The 11,820-nt window shown below is 29.4% G+C and overlaps 1 long non-coding RNA gene across 1 annotated transcript; it reads right to left on the minus strand.

Moving 5' to 3' along the window:
* Positions 1-9,991: 9,991 nt before the first annotated feature.
* LOC110626253 lies at positions 9,992-11,524 on the minus strand. Its single transcript, XR_006352492.1, has 2 exons — positions 10,510-11,524; positions 9,992-10,374 (listed from the first exon to the last, which is right to left on the minus strand). It is a non-coding gene; the product is annotated as an uncharacterized LOC110626253 (long non-coding RNA).
* Positions 11,525-11,820: the final 296 nt, after the last annotated feature.

The raw sequence follows: 11,820 nt of genomic DNA on the forward strand, positions 1-11,820 counted from the left end.
CTAAATATGGAGAATATCCATATTAGAATGCCATAAGACGTCATTTTCATAACAACATTATAGCAAATAACTTGGCAGATCAACATGTGAACGTTTTCAAAATGTCTTATGGAAGCCAATGACAAGTATAAAATTGCAGCAAATAAATATAGGTGTTTCAAGTCCTTTAATATCGATGATTAAGTTATGATGTATTTATGCAAGGAATGTGGTGGAGAATAAAAAAGTTTGACCCAAAAAAGATAAGTCCATTTCGGATTGTTCAAAAGACTACTGATAATGTATATATTATTGATCTCCCAGATTATATGAAAATTTTTAAAACGTTTAACGTAGCGGATCTATTTCAGTTCTACTCTGCTAATAACAATTTGAGATCGAGTTCTTTACAAGTGAAAAGGAATGATGCAGAGCAATTAGCCTTAAATTTTATAGAAAGCTTGAATCAAACTTAACTTTTGCTTACGACGTCCAATAGAGGCCAATGATAGCTTTTTGAAAAAAAAAATTCGAGACAGATGACTTTAAAAAATGTAATGATGGCAACAAGTCAGTCATAAAGCTCAAAATCTAAATTCTATCGCTTAGAGAGTCAATTTTAAATTTTAATTATTTTTAATCGATTAAATTAATTAATGAAGGGAATAAAACGAAGAAGAAAAGGGAAATTATTTTTAATTTTTAATTATTAGTTAGTTGACAGCTGTTATTATATTGACTGTAGTCACCAAATGATTTAAATTTCGGGCTCCATTTTATCGTATTTTATAATAAAAACAAAAAATTATAATAAAAAAATTATTTTTTTATAAATCGCGAAATATAATGCCAATTACGTTTTTTTCTCTTCCAATTTGTCGAACATCATCTATCTATCAAATTGTAAAACATAATGTCGACATTTCTTTTTGAATATATAATTTCAGCACAGACTTTAATCAATTAGCATCTTAAATTTTTTATTATTAACCTTTAACACTTAATCTTTATAAAAATATAACTATTTGATCCCATATGATTTACATATATTTTAAATTTTTAAAAATTAAATAGTTATATTTTATAAAATTTAGAAATTAAATAAATAAATTTTATAAAAATTAGATATTAAAAATTAAACAACAAATCAAGTTTCCAACTAATTTTTTTCGCATAAAATTAGGATTTTTTGAAAAAGTCATACACCAACTAAAGAATATTGAGTAGCAATCTGCCATTAAAGCTGGAAAGCAAGCCAATCCCAAACAAGAATACCCCGCCGTAATTTTGTAAGCTCATATGCGTCAGAAGAAGAAAAAGAAAGTTACATACATGAGCCTTGTGTTATTGTCAACCATCTAAAGTAAAATCAGAAACTATTGATATTTAAATATGAAAAAAAATAATTAAGACGCCAAATAATTTTTTACATAAAAATTATACGCTAAATCATATATTTAGCTTAAAAAAATACATTTATTATTGATTGTATTCTAAATTCATTAATTATATTTTCAATTTTCATGAAATAGCAAAATTAAACCTATTTTTGAAAAATAATTTTATCATTTTATAAAAGTTTACAACATAATCAATAATTAAAAATGACGTAGTGCAATATTTGACTAAATAAACCAGTTGGAATAGATAATAGAGTGATTGATGAGGCGCCTAATAAAAACAAATATGTAATTAGAAAATGAATCCATTATGTCATTTGCTGTTGAAAAATCAAAAGAGGTTTTTGTTTTTGAAGTCAGTGCTGATAATTCTTTGTGTGGAAAATAAGCCAAATGCTTCCTAATTAATGATGATTGATGCCCTTTTTCCCCAAGTAAGAACCCCTTGTACATATGATTTTTTTATTTGAAATTTAATTGTCAGATTTATTATAATTTTAATTAATATATTAATTTAATTATAATGTATTAAAAAAATAATTTTATTGTCTAAAATTATAAAGTTAAGTTATAATGTGAAATATAAATTAGTAGTTTGACTACATTTTTACAAAAAAAAAATCATTACTAATAAAATTATAATTCTGTTAAATATAAATTAATCTATTTATTAAAATTTAGTTATCATATATAATAAAAAATTTAAATTAATTTTAAAATAATTTTAAATTATTGTTAAACTATTCCGTTGCTATGTTGGATATGTGTGTGTAAGACAACATAATAATTGTAAAATAAAGTTGATTTGATCTCTTGCTTTCCAATTCTAGACATCACGTGGAATTTGAAGTCATGTAATTTAATGGAAATATGAATTTTAAATAAAAAAAATTAGATAAAGATATTAAATGTATTTTTCTATATGCTGTCTCTTTTTCTCGTATAAGACAGTTTCAATCCAACCCAGCGAAAAAAATTAAACAATAATTTTTTTTCATCAACATAAATTATATTTAAATAAAGAAAATAATAATATTTTAAAAAATAAATATCTTTTATTTTTTTTATGGTACAATACGACATCGTTACTTTTATTAGATTGTCACAAATTACAAACAGTTCAAGTGTTCGATATCCACGATTTCTATATAGAATGACAATAGAAAAACCTTATAATCATTTTAAGGGATTGAGAAGAGAAAGATTTTTAGTGCTAACTTTTTGTCTTTCTTACAAATATTTTAAAAACTCAATCTCTCATAAGGTTTTTGTCAGGAGTTGCACAACCTCTCATACACACAAGTTATTTTTCATATAAATAAAATTTTCAAACGAGTCAGTTCAGTGCACTTATTTATATAATAAGCACCTATATATTAGTTCTAGATATCTCACATATTTCAATCTATAAAATCCGTTACTTCTTTTAATAGAAAAGAATATAATATATATCAGTTTCAACAGTTCTAATTATTATCCAATCATGATTGTATAATTTAGTTTATTATTCATATAAACACTATTTGATTTTTATATGTTTGAGACTTAAAAAATAAATATATAATTTAATTTGCAACTTATTAAACTCATTTTTTCTAGATTTATTTTTTTAAATCTAAATTGTTTATGAAAGCTATTAAATAGTTTAATCATTACTTAAAATCCTTCTTTTTCTAAAAATTTAAAATTTATTTTTATAAATTTAATTAAATAGTTTTAACATATAATTTCAATTGTATAAATAGAGGTAAACAAAACTACTATTTTTTAATAATAAAAAGTGATTGTATAAAAAGATAAATTAAATAATAAATGAATAGCTTATCTTATAAATATTTGAAAAGAAATAAAATAATTAAGATTCTTGAAGTTGAAATCTTAAAGATTAGAAGCAAATTTTTTAGATTTGAAAATAATAACAATAATATTTGAGGTTGTGATTTTTATATGAGAAGATTATTATAAATTCCTAACCTGTTATAAAATTTACTAGTTTGTTTCTATATCAGAATCACTTGAGTAAATCATGTTTTATTTTATAAAATTAAATTATTTAATAATTTGTTAAAAAATTATTATCAATTTATTTAAATTTAAATTAGATAAATTAACATGTATTTATTTTTAAATTTATAAATATTAAATAATATGTATAATTAAAATTATATGAATTAAATAATATAAATATTTAAGATAATTTAATAAATTTTTTGATAAAAAAAATTAAAGAATTTGATTTTATGAAGTATAAAAAGACATTTTAAATTATATAATTTTCATATAAGGACGAACTAATAATTTTTAAAAATTTAGAAACTTAATAGTAATTTTTCTCTTATTTATTTATAATTGAGATAAAATTACTTAATAGTCCTAGAAAATTAAAAAGTTAGAGGGCCATAGTCCCCTTTGTGTCAAAGACCTAGAGTTTTAGGATACCAAAATGTAATTTTCTTAATATAATTTTCGAGAAACAATATTGGGGAAAGTAAGTATAAAATAGTAGTATCAAAAGAGTTGCGACAGTGTTTTATAATTTATTTATTAAAGGGATATTATCTCAAACATATTGATGTCTCTTACCACAATTTTATTTGTTCTTAAGTCTTTTTAAGAGGGAGTGACTGGTTGGTCACTAGTGAAAACTATGCCCAGCTGGCAATTGTGGGCTTAAAGTGTTGTCGAGTTGTAACTCTACTCCTTGTAAATCATTCCTCTTGTCTACAAGCGATGTGAGGATTACTATAACAGTTGTATTGATGTGAATGTATAATTATGATTTTGCTTTTGGAAAAAAAATAAGTTGTCTGATCATGAGTTTTCATGATCAGTTCTTTTCTCTTATAGCTGTTGTGAAGCTTGCGACTGTATATCGCCTGAGAGCTTCATTGGAATCTTACATAACCTTGATGATCGAGATTGTTTGAAATTACATATTATCGAGTGATTCTTAAGGCTGGCTTGGTTTGAAGGCGTTCAAATCAAATGTCGAATGATCCCAAATGGGTGTTAAAATACGGGTCCGTAACATTTGATATCAAAGTAAAGTTTCGATCAGCAAACAATTGGAATAATAGGATGAGATCCTACTGGAATGTCTATTACCCAAGAGAAAAGGGTTGAGGAGCTTCGTGCTTGGGTCAGTGAATGTCCCACCTTAAATAGGCTAACATGAGAGGTGGAGTCGGTCCTTTTCATCCTAGAAAAAAAATATATGATGAGATACGCACAGTGTGGCGTTAAGAAGGGGTGTGTGCATTTGGCTATGGTGAACATGTCAACCAGAGGTGCTGCACGCTCCACTGTGTACACTAATTGGAGAAAGAGTAATGATCTAGTTCTGCAGAGTCCATTTGATCCGTCTTTTGGAGAGGGGGTAATGACTAGGTGCTGCATACTCCTTTTAAAGGCCTTTGGAGAGAGAGTAATGACCTTGCGATATAAAAATAAAGGTGAGAATGAACCAAGAGAGCTTGATGCCATCTAACGGTCCCAAGTTCAGCACCTTCAAGAATGGAGGCAGTGGCCTCCTCTAATAAAATTAAGACAAAAGCCTCCTGTGTTAAAATTAAGGCAGAGGCCTCCTTGTTAAAATTGAGACAGAGGCCTCCTGAGATGAAATTAAGGTAGAGACCTATTGAGAATGAATCGAGGCAGAGACCTCCTATGTGTTTTGCAGGAGTTGTGCAGAGAGGTTGAATGTGATAGAAGGGAGACTATGTTCATTACTCTAAAAGTGATGGAGGACCAAGTATCAATGGAAAGAATTACAAGCTAATTCCTATGAGAAGGCCCATGAAGTGGGCAAGGCTGAAATAAATGGGTGCTGCTAGTTAATTCCAATGTGGATGCCTATGAAGTAGACAATGTTCGAACTTAGAAAAATAAATTTTACTATGGTACTTGTGACGTGGTGGAGGAAAATGATTTCCTCTTCACTATAAATTTATTTTTTGATATTATTTAAAAAAAATATTATTGTAAAGACAGGTTGAGAATAGTATTTGTGTGTTTGATCAACAATGCTAAAACTGTGATGGGAAGTTGAAAGAAAGATTCTATAGATAGGGGAGTTCAACTCATTCCCATGAGATAGTGAAGAGAGAATTGAAAGTCAATTTTATTTTGCGAATGTAGCATTTGACTCGAAAAAGTTTAGGGGAGTGCTGATAACAAATTCAAGATACATGATGAAGCTTAAAACCTTTCTAAAAAAGGTTAAAACCTAAGAGAATACAATGTGGAGCAAGGGGTGACCAAGATTTAATGGGTTACACTAACAAAGAGATTGAAAGAAGTATAACTCTCCATATCGTATAAACAGTCGGCCCAAAACAAATAAGCCAAAAGCATTAAATGGAGGAGTAAACAGAAGTGGTAGATATTACCATAATAGTAATGATGTGTTAAATGCAAGTCTTGGAAAAAATAGTGAAAAAATGCATGGAAGTCAAGTAATCTAATAATTGTGCAGTTGAGCACAATGTGATGTTATCCGCATGAAAGGCCCCATCAGGTGTTGCAAGATGTTAAAGGAATGAAGGAGATAAATTTTGATGATGACAACACAAACTATTTCTAAGGTGATGGGTGGAGATGGAGCTTCAAAGTGATACACTTGCGAGATAGAGTATGAGAGGAGACCCTCTCAAGTCAATCTAAATCAAGTCCAATTTCAGCTATATGGTTGAGTAGAAAAGCAATCTTAGGAGCCAAATAATTGAGAGGAGGATGATAGCAAAAGGAATACTAGTATGTACGTTAGAGAGGGGACTTGAGATCGAGGCAGTGAAATGCTACGACGTTGGTAGCATCCCAATGAGAGTACCCTTCCGTAATCTATTATTATGGCACCAATATAATGTTAACATTTGTTTCTTGTGTAATTTATTGTAATAAGTTATTTTGAGTATAACCTTGCTACTACAAGTTCCTTATGCATATGTTGCAGATTAATAGCCTTGATATCTTATGTGTAGTGTGAGTCTTATACAAGCAGATATAATAACCTTATGGTTTGGTAAGGAATAGAAGGAGAAAATGAGTACAAGTCAAAGCTAAGTAGAGTTAGGCAAGTCATTTGTGCAGCAACGCCACCATTTTTCAATGAAGATTCAATCAGTTTCTTTGTAAGCAAATCAAAGTTCCTTGATTGGTTTCCATTTACACAACTACTTGTGTGAACAGGTTGGAGCAATATGCCATTTGTCGAGGAGGAATTCTACAAAGCTATCATCACTCGGAAGTAGCGGTCGACATAGAGGACAAAAGAAACACACCAACCAACAAACAAGTTCGTGACGAAAACTGAAATGCCAACCTCAAGTCACATTTGCAGAAGATTGAAGATTTCTAATACCTTAGTTAACAAGATAAACGATTCAACAAGTACAAGACTTTTGATATGAGTATTCGAGTAAACAAATTTTATGCAAAGAAATAGCAGCGATCCTCATAGAGCTAGTCAAAATGAGGAAAAGAATCAAATATCCAAACAAGTAAATGAAGATCCCGGATGAGCTCAATCAACGAGGATGTCGACCATTTAAGTGGGGAGTGGGCCTAGAGTTTTGGGTACTAAAATGTAATTTTTTTCAATAATGTAATTTTCAAAATGCAATGTTAGGGAAATTAAGTATGAAATAATAGTATTAAAAGGGCCGCAACAGTTCTTTGTTATTCTTTTTTATTTATTTATTAAAAGGAGTAGCATCTCAAACATATTGATATCTCTTCCTACCATAATTCTATTTGTTCGTTCTCAATACTCTTTAGAGGAGAGTGACTAGCTGGCTACCAGTGAGAAGAATTGCGCCCAACTGGCCATCATGGACTTAAAGTGTTGTCAAATTGTGACTCTACTCTTGTAGATCATCCCCTGTCTATAAATTATGTGAGGATTATTATAACAGTTATATTGATATGAATATATAATTATGATTTTGCCCTCATAATTAGCCTGTTGAGTTTTCATGATCTGTTCTTTTCTCCCTCTGCCTATTGTGAAGCTCCGGGGTGAGCATTCGGTCGGTTCGGTTCAAAACCGAACCGAACCGAATAAACCGAAAATCGAAATTTTAGTTTTTATGAAAACCGAACCGAACCGATTTTGGTCAGAAATCGAATCGAACCGAACCGGTCTGATTCGATTCGGTTCGGTTTGATCGATTTTGATTTTTAATATTTTTTTAATTTTTTACACTTTATTTTTAGTATTTTAAAATTTAATTAAAATATTTTAATTTTAATATAATTTAATTTCTCTATATTATTGAAAAAACATATTATTATCCCTAATCGGTTCGATTCGATTTTTTCGGTTTTTTTCTGATTAAAACCGAACCGAACCGAAATAACTAAAATTTCTGAAATTTAAAACCGAACCGAACCGAAATATATAAAAAACCGAATCAAATTTTCAAATCGGTTCGGTTCGGTCGGTTTTTTCGGTTTGAACCGGATTCTGCTCAGCCCTATTGAAGCTTGCTACTATATATTGCCTAAGGGCTTCATTGGAGTCTTATGTAACCTTAACGATGGAGATTGTCTAAAATCACACTGTATTGAGTGATTCTTAAGGTTGTCTTATTTTAAAGGCTTTCAAATCATGTGCCGCCGCACAGTCTCAAATGGATGCTAAAACACAGGCCCGTGATACTTTGTACCTAACGTGACTCCGCACCGGCAATGGCTCTTGGTCCATTTGGAACGCAATGCTGGCTCTGACGGTTCTTTACTTACTGTCATTGTGGGACTGGAGGTTTTTTTTTTTTATTCGACATGCAAAAGCTTAGTGTTGCAAAACTAGATATGTCTTGTGTTTTCTAACTATTGCAAGGTTCAATAGTGTAGCCAAACCGAAGGCTACCCCAAAGTAAATCGATTCAGTTCAGTTCAAGAACTCAGTTCTCTTCATATCTCAAGATTTCTTGTTAAGCCTCAATTCACAGTTAGAAATATATTAAAAAATAAAGGAAAACAAAAGGGGCAAGTGGTGCTTCAGGTGTTCTTTGGGTCTGCAGGCTATTGGCTGTTCTTCAACCGTAAAGAGCGTGAGGCTATTGTGGTGCTGTGGAGCGGGCGAGACAGTTGTGGACTGTGCCGTGGTGGAGCGCGCAGCTGCTGCTACGGGCAAGATTGTCTTGCAACCAACATTCACCGGGAGGACAATGGTAAGGAGAAGATCATAGAGGAAAAGATGGATAGAGATGGAGAGAAAATAAATAAAATTGATAAAAGGAAGATGGTATAGGGAGAAGAAAGATGGGTGGCGGCAAAAGATGGAAAAAGAAAAGAGTGGAGAAGAAAGATGGGCTTTAGGGTTTTGTGAAATGATTGCTTAGATCAAGAGTAAATGGATGGTCAGACCTTGAAAGGGTTACTGCCCTTAATCCATTGTACCTTTGAGTTTAGATTGATATGACTTTTTTTTTTTTTAATTGAATTGAATTAAATTAAATGGTATATTAAATATTTTAATAAAATTAAATAAAATTTTTTTAAAAATTAAATTGAAGATTTAAATTTAATAAATTCAGTTGATTTTTTTAATTTAAATTGAATATTATTGGTGTTATGCAGTGACACGTTGGGCTTCGTTTATTTATTGGCAATTTTCGTTTGTGAGCTTCAGATTTTCTTTTATACTATCTACAACTTTCTCTTTGTATTAGATTACACCAAACCCGTTAGGCCTTTTGATACAAAAACTTTTGCATTATCAAAAAGAAAAAATAGTGGACAAACCCAAACCTAATTTATTCTAAAAATGGGAAAAATGTTTTTAATTTAGAGAAGAAATTATTCTAACATAAAAAAAATATTCACAAACATTGTAAGAAAATAAAATTAAATAAGGAAAGAAAATTATACCTACATGGAAAGAAAATAATTCAAATATAACATATATAAATTAAAATATGACGAGATAAATTAAAATTAACAAGAATAAAATTAAATAAAACAAGAAATAATAAAAATAAGCTAAATTATAGCAATTAACAAATCCATTCAGATATGAAACTTATAAAAATTAAATCTACAACACCAAAAAAGGAAGTAAGATTTCTCATAATTTAGAGATGCATAATTCAACTAACTCTAGCCTTCAATGAAGAATCCTTGCTGCGTCTATTCTAACACTTGATAAGTTAATAATATGAAATCAAAAATCAAAGCACAAAAAATTAGAAAAAATAGTAAAAACACAAAAATACGAAAATTGCACTTACAAAAATTAAAATTAAAATTTCAAAATTACCTCTGTAATTTTAAAAATTTATAAATAATTCAATATAACTCAGAAAAATAAAAATAATATATAAATTGATTCTCCATGAAAAAAATATTTAGATAACCATAATTCTTTCTAATAAACATACAAAACCCGAATAGATATGATTGTTCACATAGTTTCATGCGAAAATTTGTATTACTCTTAAATTTCACATCAATAAAAGGTTCACAATATACTCAAATCAATTCAAATACATATAAAGAAAATATTTTTATATCATATAATAATTTATTTTAGTAGATTACCCTAAAATGAATAAAAGAAGAAGAAGAATACAGAGGTTAGCGGTTTGAGGCTTAAATAGGGAGGCCTTTTGATCTTTGTTAGAGTAATTGAGAGAATTTTAAGAGCTTTTAGGAGAGGGAAATTTGGAGGCAAGAGGTTGTAAGAGAGAAAAAAAGAAATTATTGCTTCGAGTTTTAGGAGAGAAAAATAAGTTTAAATAGGTGAGAAAGTGAAAGAGGAAACAAATCTCCCTTTTATTTTTTTATTATTTTTAGTTTTTTATTTTATTATTTTATTTTATTATTTTTTTCACGACTATTCTCTAACCTATAATGATGGGTGTACCTGTAGTTAAGGTTTAGACACAATAGCAAATCTCAACATTGAGCTATCTCAAATTGGCTATAATAATTGACATAGCATAGTGCTTTAACAGAAATTATATTAACTAAAATGCAATCAATTTGGCAAGACCTTTAGTAACCAATATCATTATTTTATGACTTTCAATGGAAATAATTTTTACCAATTTATGGTTTACAAACCAATACAGATCTCACTAGTATGCCAGTATTCTACTCTGAGTATATGCAATCAATTTGGCAAGACCTTTAGTAACCAATATCATTATTTTATGACTTTCAATGGAAATAATTTTTACCAATTTATGGTTTACAAACCAATACAGATCTCACTAGTATGCCAGTATTCTACTCTGAGTTTCATTTTGGAACATTTACAAGACACTCACAGCAAAAGTACTAAGCACCAAGTACTAAGAAATAAACAAGAGAAATATTATAAGTGCAGTACAATTTACAGCAAAGTAACTAAAATGTATGGTAGAATTTCTTCCAAGTGCCCATGACCAACAAATGTGAAACTAATTTGCAAACTATCAATTCACTTCACCATTAATAATACCTAAAAGCAAAAATTTAGAATCTTAACCACTAAGATCCAGCTTACAACAACTAAAATAGAACGTTGTAGGGTTAATTAAGGAATAATCAAAATAAGAAAAATCATAAATTGAAATATAGAAAATATTGGGTATGGAGAAAAAAAAAATGAAAATTACCAATATTAGCCACTTACAAACCGATTATCACCTGCAAGAATGAAGGAAGGAATGAGTTTTAGTCTGATTTAAGCTTTTACACAGAGAGAATGTCGGTGAAAAGAGAATGAAGCAAATGGGTCTCAATCAGTGCTTTGGAGTCAGAAAGAGAGAGCAACTTGTGATCTGCAACACGACAATAGCAAATGGAGAGGAGATGTGAGAGACGAGCAAATGGGTTTTGAGCTTCTTGTGCATACAGAAAAAAGACGGTGAGGGAGCTACCATCGCTAATGGAACCAGATGGGTATATAGAGGGAGGAGCAATTTTTCAAAAATGTACAGGTCAAGAAGATCTGGCTGGATTTTGAGATAAAAATTCAAAGAAAAAAGAAGAGGGGTGTTTTGGTGGCCATGGCAATTTATTTTGCCCATTTTCCCTCTCTGTTTCCTAATTCTTCCTTTCCCCAAATTCTCCTCTCTTTTGTTTTTAATCCCCCAGGCGGCGATGATGCCATTCTATGGGAGAGGAACTGATGCCATTCTATCTTCTTTTTTTTTGTAATTACATTTTAATCCCTCCGCTCTAAACCAAAAATCAATTCAGTATTTCTTTTTTTTTTTTCAAACTTTTATTATTAAGTTAGGTGCTATGATTTTTATTTGATTTTATTATTATTTTTTCTTTTTATTTTTTTATTTTTTTATACCATAAAATATTCTTTTATAATTTTAAAAATTAATTTTAAGCTTAATGAAATTGTAATGTGATTTTCATCACCGCGACTTTACACATGATATAAAAAATAGAGATTTTTTTTTTAACTAGAAATTAAATGAATGGTATCTTATAAAATCTA

This window comes from Manihot esculenta, chromosome 11, assembly GCF_001659605.2.
Source record: "Manihot esculenta cultivar AM560-2 chromosome 11, M.esculenta_v8, whole genome shotgun sequence".
Taxonomy (NCBI): Eukaryota; Viridiplantae; Streptophyta; class Magnoliopsida; order Malpighiales; family Euphorbiaceae; genus Manihot; species Manihot esculenta.